At 41.3% G+C, this 20,847-nt stretch overlaps 2 non-coding genes across 2 annotated transcripts; both read right to left on the bottom strand.

The window, feature by feature from the left end:
• Positions 1-1,409: 1,409 nt before the first annotated feature.
• On the bottom strand, positions 1,410-1,482 carry TRNAV-AAC (transfer RNA valine (anticodon AAC)). Its single transcript has one exon. It is a non-coding gene; the product is annotated as a tRNA-Val (tRNA).
• Positions 1,483-10,205: 8,723 nt separating this feature from the next.
• Positions 10,206-10,278, bottom strand: TRNAV-AAC (transfer RNA valine (anticodon AAC)). The gene has a single exon. It is a non-coding gene; the product is annotated as a tRNA-Val (tRNA).
• Between the last annotated feature and the right edge of the window lie 10,569 nt (positions 10,279-20,847).

Below are 20,847 nucleotides of genomic sequence, written 5' to 3'. Positions count from 1 at the left end.
CAGAAACACCAGCTGTGAGCTTTGTTGACCTCTGCCATTGTAATAGAGAGGGATCCTTACTGACATTTAATGATCTGTATCTGGACTCAAATTGATAAAAGGATTTGATTATTTACACTGACTGTCTGAGGGTGTTATCCTACACACATCGAGGTATCCAGGGTCCCCATTTCCTAGTACTTCATTAGGGGTCCATCTTGGATGGTTGGTCACTTAGTAAAATCAGAATCCAGAGATAGTCCTTTCCCACCTTATGTCTCATTATACCACATAGGTGTAGTATGATTGAATTCTGGTATAATTTCCTAAATTATGGGGTGCCGTTCATTCTGTGTGACATTCAGACATTTTTGTATGTGTCTCACAGTGATTAAAGTGGTTTCCTCACGCTGGGGAGAAGGACAGGGAATATTGTCGTATTTCGTTTTCATAATTTTTTGATCTTTTCATTTGTTTTTTGTTTCATTTAAATTTTACTCTTCTATTATTCTGTTGTAGACCTAGTATAGTTACAAGATCAAATTTACTATTGATGTATTGGTGTTAAGGAAGATCTGATCTCAACCTGAACACCCATAGTTGACACTACAGTCAACTAGCTATCTCCCATCACTATATGCGGAAGTGCACAGACACTTACACATTTTGAACACAGCACTCCCATTGAGTGACTAGGAGGGAAATAGCCATATGAATCAGTTCTTGCCCACTCATTGGAGCCTTTGGCTGTCAGTGCAACCTCTACGTCGTCTCATAGCAATATGGCTGGTTTGACAACATAGAAAGACAGTGGTGAGGAAGTGTTGATTATGAGACTGACGCGCTACCTACTGTGCTAACGAGGCCGCTTCACTGTAAGCACATAACGTTGAACAATGTTCTTCAATTCTATCTTCACTATTAACTTATTTTTAAGAAGATGTTTTCTAATTCATAGTTATGTTTTGCTGCTGCTCTATGGCTAACTAATAAAATTAACCCCTTCCCGCTACAGGATGTAACGATAATGTCTTGTTCAATTTTAGGCATGGAGTTACGGCAAGTCACAGATCCCTGTGTCATGACCAAGAACAATGATGAGTGGTTCCTGGCAGATAAATGGCTTCCGCACACCATTCAATAAAGAAGCTGGGATGCAATGGTCGCATCCCCTTTCTATGTCTCCCTGAAACCTCATTGACATCATCCCTGTGACTTGTTCCTGAAAGACATAGAGAGGTTAGGTGCCCGACAGGAGCTATTGCTAAGATATACAGGAGGCGTATGGAAATGATTGTTAAATCATATATGAAGGTGGATAGGTAGATGGTGTTGCAATGACATTAAAAGTTCCTGTTGATACAACTATTTACAAGATGTTTTATCAATTTTACATCTCACATGTCCTATATAAAAGGAGATCTAATGCTTGTTTCTGCCCGGTTTCTAACTGGGGACCTTTCGCGTGTTAGGCGAATGTGATAACCACTACACTACAGAAACACCAGCTGTGAGCTTGTTGACCTCTGCCATTGTAATAGAGAGGGATCCTTACTGACATTTAATGATCTGTATCTGGACTCAAATTGATAAAATGATTTGATTATTTACACTGACTGTCTGAGGGTGTTATCCTACACACATCGAGGTATCCAGGGTCCCCATTTCCTAGTACTTCATTAGGGGTCCATCTTGGATGGTTGGTCACTTAGTAAAATCAGAATCCAGAGATAGTCCTTTCCCACCTTGTGTCTCATTATACCACATAGGTGTAGTATGATTGAATTCTGGTATAATTTCCTAAATTATGGGGTGCCGTTCATTCTGTGTGACATTCAGACATTTTTGTATGTGTCTCACAGTGATTAAAGTGGTTTCCTCATGCTGGGGAGAAGGACAGGGAATATTGTCGTATTTCGTTTTCATAATTTTTTGATCTTTTCATTTGTTTTTTATTTCATTTAAGTTTTACTCTTTTATTATTCTGTTGTAGACCTAGTATAGTTACAAGATCAAATTTACTATTGATGTATTTGTGTTAAGGAAGATCTGATCTCAACCTGATCACCCATAGTTGAAACTACAGTCAACTAGCTATCTCCCATCACTATACGCGGAAGTGCACAGACACTTACACATTTTGAACACAGCACTCCCATTGAGTGACTAGGAGGGAAATAGCCATATGAATCAGTTCTTGCCCACTCATTGGAGCCTTTGGCTGTCAGTGCAACCTCTAAGTAGTCTCATAGCAATATGGCTGGTTTGACAACATAGAAAGACAGTGGTGAGGAAGTGTTGATTATGAGACTGACGTGCTACCTACTGTGCTAACGAGGCCGCTTCACTGTATGCACATAACGTTCAACAATGTTCTTCAATTCTATCTTCACTATTAACTAATTTATAAGAAGATGTTTTGTAATTCATAGTTATGTTTTGCTGCTGCTCTATGGTTAACTAATAAAATTAACCCCTTCCCGCTACAGGATGTAATGGTAATGTCTTGTTCAATTTTAGGCAGGGAGTTACGGCAAGTCACAGATGCCTGTGTCATGACCAAGAACAATGATGAGTGGTTCCTGGCAGATAAATGGCTTCCGCACACCATTCAATAAAGAAGCTGGGATGCAATGGTCGCATCCCCTTTCTATGTCTCCCTGAAACCTCATTGACATCATCCCTGTGACTTGTTTCTGAAAGACATAGAGAGGTTAGGTGCCCGACAGGAGCTATTGCTAAGATATACAGGAGGCCTATGGAAATTATTGTTAAATCATATATGAAGGTGGATAGGTAGATGGTGTTGCAATGACATTAAAAGTTCCTGTTGATACAACTATTTACAAGATGTTATATCAATTTTACATCTCACATGTCCTATATAAAAGGAGATCTAACGCTTGTTTTTGCCCGGTTTTGAACTGGGGACCTTTCGCGTGTTAGGCAAATGTGATAACCACTACACTACAGAAACACCAGCTGTGAGCTTTGTTGACCTCTGCCACTGTAATAGAGAGGGATCCTTACTGACATTTAATGATCTGTATCTGGACTCAAATTGATAAAAGGATTTGATTATTTACACTGACTGTCTGAGGGTGTTATCCTACACACATCGAGGTATCCAGGGTCCCCATTTCCTAGTACTTCATTAGGGGTCCATCTTGGATGGATGGTCACTTAGTAAAATCAGAATCCAGAGATAGTCCTTTCCCACCTTGTGTCTCATTATACCACATAGGTGTAGTATGATTGAATTCTGGTAAAATTTCCTAAATTATGGGGTGCCGTTCATTCTGTGTGACATTCAGACATTTTTGTATGTGTCTCACAGTGATTAAAGTGGTTTCCTCATGCTGGGGAGAAGGACAGGGAATATTGTCGTATTTCGTTTTCATAATTTTTTGATCTTTTCATTTGTTTTTTGTTTCATTTAAGTTTTACTCTTTTATTATTCCGTTGTAGACCTAGTATAGTTACAAGATCAAATTTACTATTGATGTATTGGTGTTAAGGAAGATCTGATCTCAACCTGAACACCCATAGTTGACACTACAGTCAACTAGCTATCTCCCATCACTATATGCGGAAGTGCACAGACACTTACACATTTTGAACACAGCACTCCCATTGAGTGACTAGGAGGGAAATAGCCATATGAATCAGTTCTTGCCCACTCATTGGAGCCTCTGGCTGTCAATGCAACCTCTAAGTCGTTTCATAGCAATATGGCTGGTTTGACAACATAGAAAGACAGTGGTGAGGAAGTGTTGATTATGAGACAGACGCGCTACCTACTGTGCTAACGAGGCCGCTTCACTGTATGCACATAACGTTGAACAATGTTCTTCAATTCTATCTTCACTATTAACTAATTTATAAGAAGATGTTTTGTAAATTCATAGTTATGTTTTGCTGCTGCTCTATGGTTAACTAATAAAATTAACCCCTTCCCGCTACAGGATGTAACGGTAATGTCTTGTTCAATTTGAGGCAGGGAGTTTCGGCAAGTCACAGATCCCTGTGTCATGACCAAGAACGATGATGAGTGGTTCCTGGCAGATAAATGGCTTCCGCACACCATTCAATAAAGAAGCTGGGATGCAATGGTCGCATCCCCTTTCTATGTCTCCCTGAAACCTCATTGACATCATCCCTGTGACTTGTTCCTGAAAGACATAGAGAGGTTAGGTGCCCGACAGGAGCTATTGCTAAGATATACAGGAGGCGTATGGAAATGATTGTTAAATCATATATGAAGGTGGATAGGTAGATGGTGTTGCAAAGACATTAAAAGTTCCTGTTGATACAACTATTTACAAGATGTTATATCAATTTTACATCTCACATGTCCTATATAAAAGGAGATCTAACGCTTGTTTCTGCCTGGTTTTGAACTGGGGACCTTTCGCGTGTTAGGCAAATGGGATAACCACTACACTACAGAAACACCAGCTGTGAGCTTTGTTGACCTCTGCCACTGTAATAGAGAGGGATCCTTACTGACATTTAATGATATGTATCTGGACTCAAATTGATAAAAGGATTTGATTATTTACACTGACTGTCTGAGGGTGTTATCCTACACACATCGAGGTATCCAGGGTCCCCATTTCCTAGTACATCATTAGGGGTCCATCTTGGATGGATGGTCACTTAGTAAAATCAGAATCCAGAGATAGTCCTTTCCCACCTTGTGTCTCATTATACCACATAGGTGTAGTATGATTGAATTCTGGTAAAATTTCCTAAATTATGGGGTGCCGTTTATTCTGTGTGACATTCAGACATTTTTGTATATGTCTCACAGTGATTAAAGTGGTTTCCTCACGCTGGGGAGAAGGACAGGGAATATTGTCGTATTTCATTTTCATAATTTTTTGATCTTTTCATTTGTTTTTTGTTTCATTTAAGTTTTACTCTTTTATTATTCTGTTGTAGACCTAGTATAGTTACAAGATCAAATTTACTATTGATGTATTGGTGTTAAGGAAGATCTGATCTCAACCTGATCACCCATAGTTGAAACTACAGTAAACTAGCTATCTCCAATCACTATATGCGGAAGTGCACAGACACTTACACATTTTGAACACAGCACTCCCATTGAGTGACTAGGAGGGAAATAGCCATATGAATCAGTTCTTGCCCACTCATTGGAGCCTTTGGCTGTCAGTGCAACCTCTAAGTCATCTTATAGCAATATGGCTGGTTTAACAACATAGAAAGACAGTGGTGAGGAAGTGTTGATTATGAGACTGACGCGCTACCTACTGTGCTAACGAGGCCGCTTCACTGTATGCACATAACGTTGAACAATGTTCTTCAATTCTATCTTCACTATTAACTAATTTATAAGAAGATGTTTTGTAATTCATAGTTATGTTTTGCTGCTGCTCTATGGTTAACTAATAAAATTAACCCCTTCCCGCTACAGGATGTAACGGTAATGTCTTGTTCAATTTTAGGCAGGGAGTTACGGCAAGTCACAGATCCCTGTGTCATGACCAAGAACAATGATGAGTGGTTCCTGGCAGATAAATGGCTTCCGCACACCATTCAATAAAGAAGCTGGGATGCAATGGTCGCATTCACTTTCTATGTCTCCCTGAAACCTCATTGACATCATCCCTGTGACTTGTTCCCACAGGAGCTATTGCTAAGATATACAGGAGGCGTATGGAAATGATTGTTAATTCATATATGAAGGTGGATAGGTAGATGGTGTTGCAATGACATTAAAAGTTCCTGTTGATACAACTATTTTCAAGATGTTATATCAATTTTACATCTCACATGTCCTATATAAAAGGAGATCTAATTCTTGTTTCTGTCTGGTTTTGAACCGGGGACCTTTCGCGTGTTAGGCGAATGTGATAACCACTACACTATAGAAACACCAGCTGTGAGCTTTGTTGACCTCTGTCACTGTAATAGAGAGGGATCCTTACTGACATTTAATGATCTGTATCTGGACTCAAATTGATAAAAGGATTTGATTATTTACACTGACTGTCTGAGGGTGTTATCCTACACACATCGAGGTATCCAGGGTCCCCATTTCCTAGTACTTCATTAGGGGTCCATCTTGGATGGATGGTCACTTAGTAAAATCAAAATCCAGAGATAGTCCTTTCCCACCTTGTGTCTCATTATACCACATAGGTGTAGTATGATTGAATTCTGGTAAAATTTCCTAAATTATGGGGTGCCGTTCATTCTGTGTGACATTCAGACATTTTTGTATGTGTCTCACAGTGATTAAAGTGGTTTCCTCACGCTGGGGAGAAGGACAGGGAATATTGTCGTATTTCGTTTTCATAATTTTTTGATCTTTTCATTTGTTTTTTGTTTCATTTAAGTTTTACTCTTTTATTATTCCATTGTAGACCTAGTATAGTTACAAGATCAAATTTACTATTGATGTATTGGTGTTAAGGAAGATCTGATCTCAACCTGATCACCCATAGTTGAAACTACAGTAAACTAGCTATCTCCAATCACTATATGCGGAAGTGCACAGACACTTACACATTTTGAACACAGCACTCCCATTGAGTGACTAGGAGGGAAATAGCCATATGAATCAGTTCTTGCCCACTCATTGGAGCCTTTGGCTGTCAGTGCAACCTCTAAGTCGTCTCATAGCAATATGGCTGGTTTGACAACATAGAAAGACAGTGGTGAGGAAGTGTTGATTATGAGACTGACGCGCTACCTACTGTGCTAACGAGGCCGCTTCACTGTATGCACATAACATTGAACAATGTTCTTCAATTCTATCTTCACTATTAACTTATTTATAAGAAGATGTTTTCTAATTCATAGTTATGTTTTGCTGCTGCTCTATGGTTAACTAATAAAATTAACCCCTTCCCGCTACAGGATGTAACGGTAATGTCTTGTTCAATTTTAGGCATGGAGTTACGGCAAGTCACAGATCCCTGTGTCATGACCAAGAACAATGATGAGTGGTTCCTGGCAGATAAATGGCTTCCGCACACCATTCAATAAAGAAGCTGGGATGCAATGGTCGCATCCCCTTTCTATGTCTCCCTGAAACCTCATTGACATCATCCCTGTGACTTGTTCCTGAAAGACATAGAGAGGTTAGGTGCCCGACAGGAGCTATTGCTAAGATATACAGGAGGCCTATGGAAATGATTGTTAAATCATATATGAAGGTGGATAGGTAGATGGTGTTGCAAAGACATTAAAAGTTCCTGTTGATACAACTATTTACAAGATGTTATATCAATTTTACATCTCACATGTCCTATATAAAAGGAGATCTAACGCTTGTTTCAGCCCGGTTTTGAACTGGGGACCTTTCGCGTGTTAGGCAAATGTGATAACCACTACACTACAGAAACACCAGCTGTGAGCTTTGTTGACCTCTGCCACTGTAATAGAGAGGGATCCTTACTGACATTTAATGATCTGTATCTGGACTCAAATTGATAAAAGGATTTGATTATTTACACTGACTGTCTGAGGGTGTTATCCTACACACATCGAGGTATCCAGGGTCCCCATTTCCTAGTACTTCATTAGGGGTCCATCTTGGATGGATGGTCACTTAGTAAAATCAAAATCCAGAGATAGTCCTTTCCCACCTTGTGTCTCATTATACCACATAGGTGTAGTATGATTGAATTCTGGTAAAATTTCCTAAATTATGGGGTGCCGTTCATTCTGTGTGACATTCAGACATTTTTGTATGTGTCTCACAGTGATTAAAGTGGTTTCCTCAAGCTGGGGAGAAGGACAGGGAATATTGTCGTATTTCGTTTTCATAATTTTTTGATCTTTTCATTTGTTTTTTGTTTCATTTAAGTTTTACTCTTTTATTATTCTGTTGTAGACCTAGTATAGTTACAAGATCAAATTTACTATTGATGTATTGGTGTTAAGGAAGATCTGATCTCAACCTGAACACCCATAGTTGACACTACAGTCAACTAGCTATCTCCCATCACTATATGCGGAAGTGCACAGACACTTACACATTTTGAACACAGCACTCCCATTGAGTGACTAGGAGGGAAATAGCCATATGAATCAGTTCTTGCCCACTCATTGGAGCCTCTGGCTGTCAATGCAACCTCTAAGTCGTCTCATAGCAATATGGCTGGTTTGACAACATAGAAAGACAGTGGTGAGGAAGTGTTGATTATGAGACAGACGCGCTACCTACTGTGCTAACGAGGCCGCTTCACTGTATGCACATAACGTTGAACAATGTTCTTCAATTCTATCTTCACTATTAACTAATTTATAAGAAGATGTTTTGTAATTCATAGTTATGTTTTGCTGCTGCTCTATGGTTAACTAATAAAATTAACCCCTTCCCGCTACAGGATGTAACGGTAATGTCTTGTTCAATTTTAGGCAGGGAGTTTCGGCAAGTCACAGATCCCTGTGTCATGACCAAGAACAATGATGAGTGGTTCCTGGCAGATAAATGGCTTCCGCACACCATTCAATAAAGAAGCTGGGATGCAATGGTCGCATCCTCTTTCTATGTCTCCCTGAAACCTCATTGACATCATCCCTGTGACTTGTTCCTGAAAGACATAGAGAGGTTAGGTGCCCGACAGGAGCTATTGCTAAGATATACAGGAGGCGTATGGAAATGATTGTTAAATCATATATGAAGGTGGATAGGTAGATGGTGTTGCAAAGACATTAAAAGTTCCTGTTGATACAACTATTTACAAGATGTTATATCAATTTTACATCTCACATGTCCTATATAAAAGGAGATCTAACGCTTGTTTCTGCCTGGTTTTGAACTGGGGACCTTTCGAGTGTTAGGCGAATGGGATAACCACTACACTACAGAAACACCAGCTGTGAGCTTTGTTGACCTCTGCCACTGTAATAGAGAGGGATCCTTACTGACATTTAATGATCTGTATCTGGACTCAAATTGATAAAAGGATTTGATTATTTACACTGACTGTCTGAGGGTGTTATCCTACACACATCGAGGTATCCAGGGTCCCCATTTCCTAGTACATCATTAGGGGTCCATCTTGGATGGGTGGTCACTTAGTAAAATCAGAATCCAGAGATAGTCCTTTCCCACCTTGTGTCTCATTATACCACATAGGTGTAGTATGATTGAATTCTGGTAAAATTTCCTAAATTATGGGGTGCCGTTTATTCTGTGTGACATTCAGACATTTTTGTATGTGTCTCACAGTGATTAAAGTGGTTTCCTCACGCTGGGGAGAAGGACAGGGAATATTGTCGTATTTCGTTTTCATAATTTTTTGATCTTTTCATTTGTTTTTTGTTTCATTTAAGTTTTACTCTTTTATTATTCTGTTGTAGACCTAGTATAGTTACAAGATCAAATTTACTATTGATGTATTGGTGTTAAGGAAGATCTGATCTCAACCTGATCACCCATAGTTGAAACTACAGTAAACTAGCTATCTCCAATCACTATATGCGGAAGTGCACAGACACTTACACATTTTGAACACAGCACTCCCATTGAGTGACTAGGAGGGAAATAGCCATATAAATCAGTTCTTGCCCACTCATTGGAGCCTTTGGCTGTCAGTGCAACCTCTAAGTCGTCTTATAGCAATATGGCTGGTTTAACAACATAGAAAGACAGTGGTGAGGAAGTGTTGATTATGAGACTGACGCGCTACCTACTGTGCTAACGAGGCCGCTTCACTGTATGCACATAACGTTGAACAATGTTCTTCAATTCTATCTTCACTATTAACTAATTTATAAGAAGATGTTTTGTAATTCATAGTTATGTTTTGCTGCTGCTCTATGGTTAACTAATAAAATTAAACCCTTCCCGCTACAGGATGTAACGGTAATGTCTTGTTCAATTTTAGGCAGGGAGTTACGGCAAGTCACAGATCCCTGTGTCATGACCAAGAACAATGATGAGTGGTTCCTGGCAGATAAATGGCTTCCGCACACCATTCAATAAAGAAGCTGGGATGCAATGGTCGCATCCTCTTTCTATGTCTCCCTGAAACCTCATTGACATCATCCCTGTGACTTGTTCCGACAGGAGCTATTGCTAAGATATACAGGAGGCGTATGGAAATGATTGTTAATTCATATATGAAGGTGAATAGGTAGATGGTGTTGCAATGACATTAAAAGTTCCTGTTGATACAACTATTTTCAAGATGTTATATCAATTTTACATCTCACATGTCCTATATAAAAGGAGATCTAACACTTGTTTCTGCCTGGTTTCGAACCGGGGACCTTTCGCGTGTTAGGCGAATGTGATAACCACTACACTACAGAAACACCAGCTGTGAGCTTTCTTGACCTCTGCCACTGTAATAGAGAGGGATCCTTACTGACATTTAATGATCTGTATCTGGACTCAAATTGATAAAAGGTTTTGATTATTTACACTGACTGTCTGAGGGTGTTATCCTACACACATCGAGGTATCCAGGGTCCCCATTCCCTAGTACTTCATTAGGGGTCCATCTTGGATGGTTGATCGCCTAGTAAAATCAGAATCCAGAGATAGTCCTTTCCCAGCTTGTGTCTCATTATACCACATAGCTGTAGTATGATTGAATTCTGGTATAATTTCCCAAATTATGGGGTGCCGTTCATTCTGTGTGACATTCAGACATTTTTGTATGTGTCTCACAGTGATTGAAGTGGTTTCCTCAAGCTGGGGAGAAGGACAGGGAATATTGTCGTATTTCGTTTTCATAATTTTTTGATCTTTTCATTTGTTTTTTGTTTCATTTAAGTTTTACTCTTTTATTATTCCGTTGTAGACCTAGTATAGTTACAAGATCAAATTTACTATTGATGTATTGGTGTTAAGGAAGATCTGATCTCAACCTGAACACCCATAGTTGACACTAGGGATGAGCGCACTCGGATTTCTGAAATCCGAGCCCACCCGAACGTTGCGGATCCGAGTCGGATCCGAGACAGATCCGGGTATTGGTGCCAAATTCAAAAGTGAAACTGAGGCTCTGACTCATAATCCCGTTGTCGGATCTCGCGATACTCGGATCCTATAAATTCCCCGCTAGTCGCCGCCATCTTCACTCGGGCATTGATCAGGGTAGAGGGAGGGTGTGTTAGGTGGTCCTCTGTGCTGTTTAGTTCTGTGCTGTTTAGTTCTGTGCTGTTTAGTTCTGTGCTGTTTAGTTCTGTGCTGTTTAGTTCTGTGCTGTTTAGTTCTGTGCTGTGCTGTGCTGTGTTCTGCAGTATCAGTCCAGTGGTGCTGTGTGCTGTGCTCTGTCCTTCTGAGGTCAGTGGTGCTGCTGGGTCCTGTGCTGTGTCCTGTTCAGTCCAGTGGTGCTGTGTCCTGTGCTCTGTGCTTCTAAGGGCATAGTTATTTCCCCAATATTCCCCTGTGTTTAAAAAAATAAAAAAAAGTTTTTTTAAAAAATACCAAAAACTACTTTAATATTTTTTAATTACCACAAAATTTGCACAACCAATCCTGCAGTATAAGCCCATTGGTACTGCAATATTACCAAGTTCACACATTCAGCAGTAAAAGTCCAGTGGTACTGCAATATTACAAAGTTTACACATTCTGCAGTATCAGTCCAGTGGTGCTGTGTCCTGTGCTCTGTCCTGCTGAGTTCCGTAGTGCTGCTGGGTCCTGTGCCGTGTCCTGTTCAGTCCAGTGGTGCTGTGTCCTGTGCTCTGTGCTTCTAAGGGCATAGTTATTTCCCCATTATTCCCAAGTTTTTAAAAAATAAAAAAAAAGTAAAAAAAAATAAAAAATTTAAAAAAAAAAAAAATATATAATAATTATAACCAAATTTGCAAAACCAATCCAGCAGTATAAGTCCATTGGTACTGCAATATTACCAAGTTCACACATTCTGCAGTATCAGTCCAGTGGTGCTGTGTCCTGTGCTCTGTCCTGCTGAGTTCCGTAGTGCTGCTGGGTCCTGTGCCGTGTCCTGTTCAGTCCAGTGGTGCTGTGTCCTGTGCTCTGTGCTTCTAAGGGCATAGTTATTTCCCCACTATTCCCAAGTTTTTTAAAAATAAAAAAAAAGTAAAAAAAAATTAAAAAAAAAAAAAATATATAATAATTATAACCAAATTTGCAAAACCAATCCAGCATTATAAGTCCATTGGTACTGCAATATTACCAAGTTCACACATTCTGCATTATCAGTCCAGTGGTGCTGTGTCCTGTGCTCTGTCCTGCTGAGTTCCGTAGTGCTGCTGTGTCCTGTGCCGTGTCCTGTTCAGTCCAGTGGTGCTGTGTCCTGTGCTCTGTGCTTCTAAGGGCATAGTTATTTCCCCACTATTCCCAAGTTTTTTAAAAATAAGAAAAAAGTAAAAAAAAATAAAAAATTTAAAAAAAAAAAAAAATATAATAATTATAACCAAATTTGCAAAACCAATCCAGCAGTATAAGTCCATTGGTACTGCAATATTACCAAGTTCACACATTCTGCAGTATCTTGTGCTACATATAATGGAGACCAAAAATTTGGAGGATAAAGTAGGGAAAGATCAAGACCCACTTCCTCCTAATGCTGAAGCTGCTGCCACTAGTCATGACATAGACGATGAAATGCCATCAACGTCGTCTTCCAAGCCCGATGCCCAATCTCGTAGTACCGGGCATGTAAAATCCAAAAAGCCCAAGTTAAGAAAAAGTAGCAAAAAGAGAAACTTTAAATCATCTGAGGAGAAACGTAAAGTTGCCAATATGCCATTTACGACACGGAGTGGCAAGGAACGGCTTAGGCCCTGGCCCGTGTTCATGACTAGTGGTTCAGCTTCACCCACGGATCTTAGCCCTCCTCCTCCTCCCCCCCCTACAAAAAATTGAAGATAGTTATGCTGTCAGCAACAAAACAGCAAACAACTCTGCCTTCTAAAGAGAAATTATCACAAATCCCCAAGGCGAGTCCAAGGGTGTTGGTGGTTGTCAAGCCTGACCTTCCCATCACTGTACGGGAAGAGGTGGCTCGGGAGGAGGCTATTGATGATGTAGCTGGCGCTGTGGAGGAACTTGATGATGAGGATGGTGATGTGGTTATTGTAAATGAGGCACCAGGGGGAAAAACAGCTGATGTCCATGGGATGAAAAAGCCCATCGTCATGCCTGGTCAGAAGACCAAAAAATGCACCTCTTCGGTCTGGAGTTATTTTTATCCAAATCCAGACAACCAATGTATGGCAATATGTAGCTTATGTAAAGCTCAAATAAGCAGGGGTAAGGATCTTGCCCACCTAGGAACATCCTCCCTTATACGTCACCTGAATAACCTTCATAGTTCAGTGGTTAGTTCAGGAACTGGGGCTAGGACCCTCATCGGTACAGGGACACCTAAATCCCGTGGTCCAGTTGGATACACACCAGCAACACCCTCCTCGTCAACTTCCTCCACAATCTCCATCAGATTCAGTCCTGCAGCCCAAGTCAGCAGCCAGACTGAGTCCTCCTCAATACGGGATTCATCCGAGGAATCCTGCAGCGGTACGCCTACTACTGCCACTGCTGCTGTTGCTGCTGTTAGTCGGTCATCTTCCCAGAGGGGAAGTCGTAAGACCGCTAAGTCTTTCACCAAACAATTGACCGTCCAACAGTCGTTTGCCATGACCACCAAATACGATAGTAGTCACCCTATTGCAAAGCGTATAACTGCGGCTGTAACTGCAATGTTGGTGTTAGACGTGCGCCCGGTGTCCGCCATCAGTGGAGTGGGATTTAGAGGGTTGATGGAGGTATTGTGTCCCCGGTACCAAATCCCCTCGAGATTCCACTTCACTAGGCAGGCGATACCAAAAATGTACAGAGAAGTACGATCAAGTGTCCTCAGTGCTCTTAAAAATGCGGTTGTACCCACTGTCCACTTAACCACGGACATGTGGACAAGTGGTTCTGGGCAAACGAAGGACTATATGACTGTGACAGCCCACTGGGTAGATGCATCCCCTTCCGCAGCAACAGCAACAGCTGCATCAGTAGCAGCATCTACAAAATGGCTGCTCATGCAAAGGCAGGCAACATTGTGCATTACAGGCTTTAATAAGAGGCACAACGCTGACAACATATTAGAGAAAATGAGGGAAATTATCTCCCAGTGGCTTACCCCACTTAGACTCTCATGGGGATTTGTGGTGTCAGACAATGCCAGTAACATTGTGCGGGCATTAAATATGGGCAATTTCCAGCACGTCCCATGTTTTGCCCACACCATTAATTTGGTGGTGCAGCATTACCTCAAGAGTGACAGGGGTGTGCAGGAGATGCTTGCGGTGGCCCGCAAAATTGCTGGACACTTTCGGCATTCAGCCAGTGCCTACCGCAGACTAGAGGCACATCAAAAAAGCTTGAACTTGCCCTGCCATCACCTCAAACAAGAGGTTGTGACGCGCTGGAACTCCACCCTCTATATGCTGCAGAGGATGGAGGAGCAGCAAAAGGCCATTCAGGCCTACACAGCCACCTACGACATAGGCAAAGGAGTGGGGATGCGCCTCAGTCAAGCGCAGTGGAGACTGATTTCCGTGTTGTGCAAGGTTCTGCAGCCATTTGAACTTGCCACACGAGAAGTCAGTTCCGACACTGCCAGCTTGAGTCAGGTCATTCCCCTGATCAGGCTGTTGCAGAAGCAGCTGGAGAAAGTGAGGGAGGAGCTGGTAAGCCATTGCGATTACACCAAGCATGTAGCTCTTGTGGATGTAGCCCTTCGTACGCTTTGCCAGGATCCGAGGGTGGTCACTCTTTTAAAGTCAGAGGAATACATTCTGGCCACCGTGCTCGATCCTCGGTTTAAAGCGTATGTTGTGTCTCTGTTTCCGGCGGACACAAGTCTACAGCGGTGCAAAGACCTGCTGGTCAGGAGATTGTCCTCTGAAGAGGACCGTGACATGCCAACAGCTCCACCCTCATTTTCTTCCACATCTATGGCTGCGAGGAAAAAGCTCAGTTTTCCCAAAAGAGGCACTGGCGGGGATGCTGATAACATCTGGTCCGGACTGAAGGACCTGCCAACCATTGCAGACATGTCTACTGTCGCTGCATTGGATGCTGTCACAATAGAAAAAATTGTGGATGATTACTTTGCTGACACCATCCAAGTAGACATGTCAGACAGTCCATATTGTTACTGGCAGGAAAAAAAGGCAGTTTGGAAGCCCCTGTACAAACTGGCTCTATTTTACCTGAGTTGTCCCCCCTCCAGTGTGTACTCGGAAAGAGTTTTTAGTGCAGCGGGGAACCTGGTCAGTGAGCGGCGAAGGAGGTTGCTTCCTCACAACGTTGAAAAAATGATGTTTATAAAAATGAATAATCAATTCCTCAATGAAGTACAGCACTGCCCTCCAGATACTACAGAGGGACCTGTGGTTGTGGAGTCCAGCGGGGACGAATTGATAATGTGTGATGAGGAGGAAGTACACACTGTAGGGGGAGAGGAATCAGAGGTTGAGGATGAGGACGACATCTTGCCTCAGTAGAGCCTGTTTAGTCTGTACAGGGAGAGATGAATAGCTTTTTTGGTGTGGGGGCCCAAACAAACCAATCATTTCAGTCAAAGTTGTTTGGTAGGCCCTGTCGCTGAAATGATTGGTTTGTTAAAGTGTGCATGTCCTATTTCAACAACATACCTCTCAACTGCAGCTCATCCCTCCTCTGCGGGGATAATGTCTCCTGTGCTCTGACACGTCACTCTGTGTACTCTCAGCCTCAGGATCTGACACTACAGCTACCATGCCTCTTGTAGCAGCCCTCACTCCAGGGCCTCTTCCATGTGCAGTGTCCCCCTCTCTCTTGGGTTCACTATAGTGGCATGGAGCTCTCCCCCTCATCCAGGGCACACATTCCTTGCCCTGGCTCAGTCACCACGCTCAGACTTCCAGGCAATGCTGGGGGAGCCTGGGAGCTTCCACCCCAGGTCCCCAGCTACAACTCTCCTCTCCTGTGTCTTCTCTCTCTTTCTGACACTTTAAAGATCGTGCCTTTAAATGAAAAAGTCAGTCTTCATTGCACGACTATGTGCAAGTGCAACAGGGACATTTTTTTGGGTTTACAAAGTCAAACAATAACACTTCGACCCTGTCTGTCTGGGGTCTCTCAATGACGAATTGTCTGTAGCATGTTTGGAGGAGGTATTGTGGCCCCGGTACCAAATTGTGTACCGGGGCCACCACACTACACAGTCAAGATACTTGTTTGGTGGAATTCAGACCAGTTGAGGGTTTTATTATTATATTGTGTGGACCACTCTATCTATACCACACTACAACTCTATACCACTCTATTTCCTACTTTAATTCTATTTAATTCTATTTCCTACTTTAATTCTATTACTAATTAATTACCATAAAGAGGAACAAAATAAACCAATTTTACCAAAAGTATAATATGACTTAGACTTACAAACACTACACTTTAAAGATCGTGCCTTTAAATGAAAAAGTCAGTCTTCATTGCACGACTATGTGCAACAGGGACATTTTTTTGGGTTTACAAAGTCAAACAATAACACTTCGACCCTGTCTGTCTGGGGTCTCTCAATGACGAATTGTCTGTAGCATGTTTGGAGGAGGTATTGTGGCCCCGGTACCAAATTGTGTACCGGGGCCACCACACTACGCAGTCAAGATACTTGTTTGGTGGAATTCAGACCAGTTGAGGGTTTTATTATTATATTGTGTGGACCACTCTATCTATACCACACTACAACTCTATACCACTCTATTTCCTACTTTAATTCTATTTAATTCTATTTCCTACTTTAATTCTATTACTAATTAATTACCATAAAGAGGAACAAAATAAACCAATTTTACCAAAAGTATAATATGACTTAGACTTACAAACACTACACTTTAAAGATCGTGCCTTTAAATGAAAAAGTCAGTCTTCATTGCACGACTATGTGCAACAGGGACATTTTTTTGGGTTTACAAAGTCAAACAATAACACTTCGACCCTGTCTGTCTGGGGTCTCTCAATGACGAATTGTCTGTAGCATGTTTGGAGGAGGTATTGTGGCCCCGGTATCAAATTGGGTACCGGGGCCACCCCACTATGCAGTCCAGATACTTGTTTGGTGGAATTCAGACACGTGGAGGGTTTTTTAATTATATTGTGGCCTCGGTACCAAATTGTGTACCGGGGCCACCACACTACGCAGTCAAGATAGATAGATGCGTATTGCGTATCATAGATAAAGTACATTCTGTGGTGTGGGGCAAATTGAAAAATATTCCAAATGCACTGACATTATCAAAAACAAGAGGTTGTCACACGCTAAAACTCCAACATGTATATGATGGAGAGGATGGAGGAGCAGCCGTATGTGTAGTGTAATGCAGATCTGTTGAAGGTTTTTTATATATTTTATTGTGGTGCCCAGTGCCCACTCCTCTACGCAGTCCAGGTACAATTATTGGTGCGAATCATAAAAGTTCAGGGTTTTTAATATATTGTGGTGACCCACTCCTCTACACAGTCCAGGTACAATTATTGGTGCGAATCATAAAAGTTCAGGGTTTTTAATATATTGTGGTGACCCACTCCTCTACGCAGTCCAGGTACAATTATTGGTGCGAATCATAAAAGTTCAGGGTTTTTAATATATTGTGGTGACCCACTCCTCTACGCAGTCCAGGTACAATTATTGGTGCGAATCATAAAAGTTCAGGGTTTTTAAGATATTGTGGTGACCCACTCCTCTACGCAGTCCAGGTACAATTATTGGTGCGAATCATAAAAGTTCAGGGTTTTTAAGATATTGTGGTGACCCACTCCTCTACGCAGTCCAGGTACAATTATTGGTGCGAATCATAAAAGTTCAGGGTTTTTAAGATATTGTGGTGACCCACTCCTCTACGCAGTCCAGGTACAATTATTGGTGCGAATCATAAAAGTTCAGGGTTTTTAATATATTGTGGTGACCCACTCCTCTACGCAGTCCAGGTACAATTATTGGTGCGAATCATAAAAGTTCAGGGTTTTTAAGATATTGTGGTGACCCACTCCTCTACGCAGTCCAGGTACAATTATTGGTGCGAATCATAAAAGTTCAGGGTTTTTAAGATATTGTGGTGACCCACTCCTCTACGCAGTCCAGGCACAATTATTGGTGCGAATCATAAAAGTTCAGGGTTTTTAATATATTGTGGTGACCCACTCCTCTACGCAGTCCAGGTACAATTATTGGTGCGAATCATAAAAGTTCAGGGTTTTTAAGATATTGTGGTGACCCACTCCTCTACGCAGTCCAGGTACAATTATTGGTGCGAATCATAAAAGTTCAGGGTTTTTAATATATTGTGGTGACCCACTCCTCTACGCAGTCCAGGTACAATTATTGGTGCGAATCATAAAAGTTCAGGGTTTTTAAGATATTGTGGTGACCCACTCCTCTACGCAGTCCAGGTACAATTATTGGTGCGAATCATAAAAGTTCAGGGTTTTTAAGATATTGTGGTGACCCACTCCTCTACGCAGTCCAGGTACAATTATTGGTGCGAATCATAAAAGTTCAGGGTTTTTAATATATATTGTGGTGACCCACTCCTCTACGCAGTCCAGAAAGATACCTTGTTGCAACGTTTTGGACTAATAACTATATTGTGAGGTGTTCACAATACACTGTAAATTAGTGGAAATGCTTGTTATTGAATGTTATTGAGGTTAATAATAGCCTAGGAGTGAAAATAAGCCCAAAAACTTGATTTTTAAACTTTTTATGTTTTTTTCCAAAAAAATCCGAATCCAATACCTTAAATCCGAACCGAGACCTTTCGTCAAGTGTTTTGCGAGACAAATCCGAACCTCAAAAATAACGAAAATCCGGATCCAAAACACAAAACACGAGACCTCAAAAGTCGCCGGTGCACATCCCTAGTTGACACTACAGTCAACTAGCTATCTCCCATCACTATATGCGGAAGTGCACAGACACTTACACATTTTGAACACAGCACTCCCATTGAGTGACTAGGAGGGAAATAGCCATATGAATCAGTTCTTGCCCACTCATTGGAGCCTTTGGCTGTCAGTGCAACCTCTACGTCGTCTCATAGCAATATGGCTGGTTTGACAACATAGAAAGACAGTGGTGAGGAAGTGTTGATTATGAGACTGACGCGCTACATACTGTGCTAACGAGGCCGCTTCACTGTATGCACATAACGTTGAACAATGTTCTTCAATTCTATCTTCACTATTAACTAATTTATAAGAAGATGTTTTGTAATTCATAGTTATGTTTTGCTGCTGCTCTATGGTTAACTAATAAAATTAACCCCTTCCCGCTACAGGATGTAACGGTAATGTCTTGTTCAATTTTAGGCAGGAAGTTACAGCAAGTCACAGATTCCTGTGTCATGACCAAGAACAATGATGAGTGGTTCCTGGCAGATAAATGGCTTCCGCACACCATTCAATAAAGAAGCTGGGATGCAATGGTCGCATCCCCTTTCTATGTCTCCCTGAAACATCATTGACATCATCCCTGTGACTTGTTCCTGAAAGACATAGAGAGGTTAGGTGCCCGACAGGAGCTATTGCTAAGATATACAGGAGGCGTATGGAAATGATTGTTAAATCATATATGAAGGTGGATAGGTAGATGATGTTGCAATGACATTAAAAGTTCCTGTTGATACAACTATTTACAAGATGTTATATCAATTTTACATCTCACATGTCCTATATAAAAGGAAATCTAACGCTTGTTTCTGCCTGGTTTCGAACCGGGGACTTTTCGCGTGTTAGGTGAATGTGATAACGACTACACTACAGAAACACCAGCTGTGAGCTTTGTTGACCTCTGCCACTGTAATAGAGAGGGATCCTTACTGACATTTAATAATCTGTATCTGGACTCAAATTGATAAAAGGATTTGATTATTTACACTGACTGTCTGAGGGTGTTATCCTACACACATCGAGGTATCCAGGGTCCCCATTTCCTAGTACTTCATTAGGGGTCCATCTTGGATGGTTGGTCACTTAGTAAAATCAGAATGCAGAGATAATCCTTTCCCACCTTGTGTCTCATTATACCACATAGGTATAGTATAATTGAATTCTGGTATAATTTCCTAAATTATGGGGTGCTGTTCATTCTGTGTGACATTTAGACATTTTTGTATGTGTCTCACAGTGATTAAAGTGGTTTCCTCATGCTGGGGAGAAGGACAGGGAATATTGTCGTATTTCGTTTTCATAATCTTTTGATCTTTTCATTTGTTTTTTGTTTCATTTAAGTTTTACTCTTTCATTATTCCGTTGTAGACCTAGTATAGTTATAAGATCAAATTTACTATTGATGTATTGGTGTTAAGGAAGATCTGATCTCAACCTGAACACCCATAGTTGACACTACAGTCAACTAGCTATCTCCCATCACTATATGCGGAAGTGCACAGACACTTACACATTTTGAACACAGCACTCCCATTGAGTGACTAGGAGGGAAATAGCCATATGAATCAGTTCTTGCCCACTCATTGGAGCCTTTGGCTGTCAGTGCAACCTCTACGTCGTCTCATAGCAATATGGCTGGTTTGACAACATAGAAAGACAGTGGTGAGGAAGTGTTGATTATGAAACTGACACGCTACCTACTGTGCTAACGAGGCCGCTTCACTGTAAGCACATAACGTTGAACAATGTTCTTCAATTCTATCTTCACTATTAACTTATTTATAAGAAGATGTTTTCTAATTCATAGTTATGTTTTGCTGCTGCTCTATGGTTAACTAATAAAATTAACCCCTTCCCGCTACAGGATGTAACGGTAATGTCTTGTTCAATTTTAGGCAGGGAGTTACGGCAAGTCACAGATTCCTGTGTCATGACCAAGAACAATGATGAGTGGTTCCTGGCAGATAAATGGCTTCCGC

This window comes from Mixophyes fleayi, assembly GCF_038048845.1.
Source record: "Mixophyes fleayi isolate aMixFle1 chromosome 4 unlocalized genomic scaffold, aMixFle1.hap1 SUPER_4_unloc_5, whole genome shotgun sequence".
Taxonomy (NCBI): Eukaryota; Metazoa; Chordata; class Amphibia; order Anura; family Limnodynastidae; genus Mixophyes; species Mixophyes fleayi.
The sequence above is the reverse complement of the archived record's forward strand: the minus strand, read 5'-3'. Positions and strand labels throughout refer to the sequence as shown.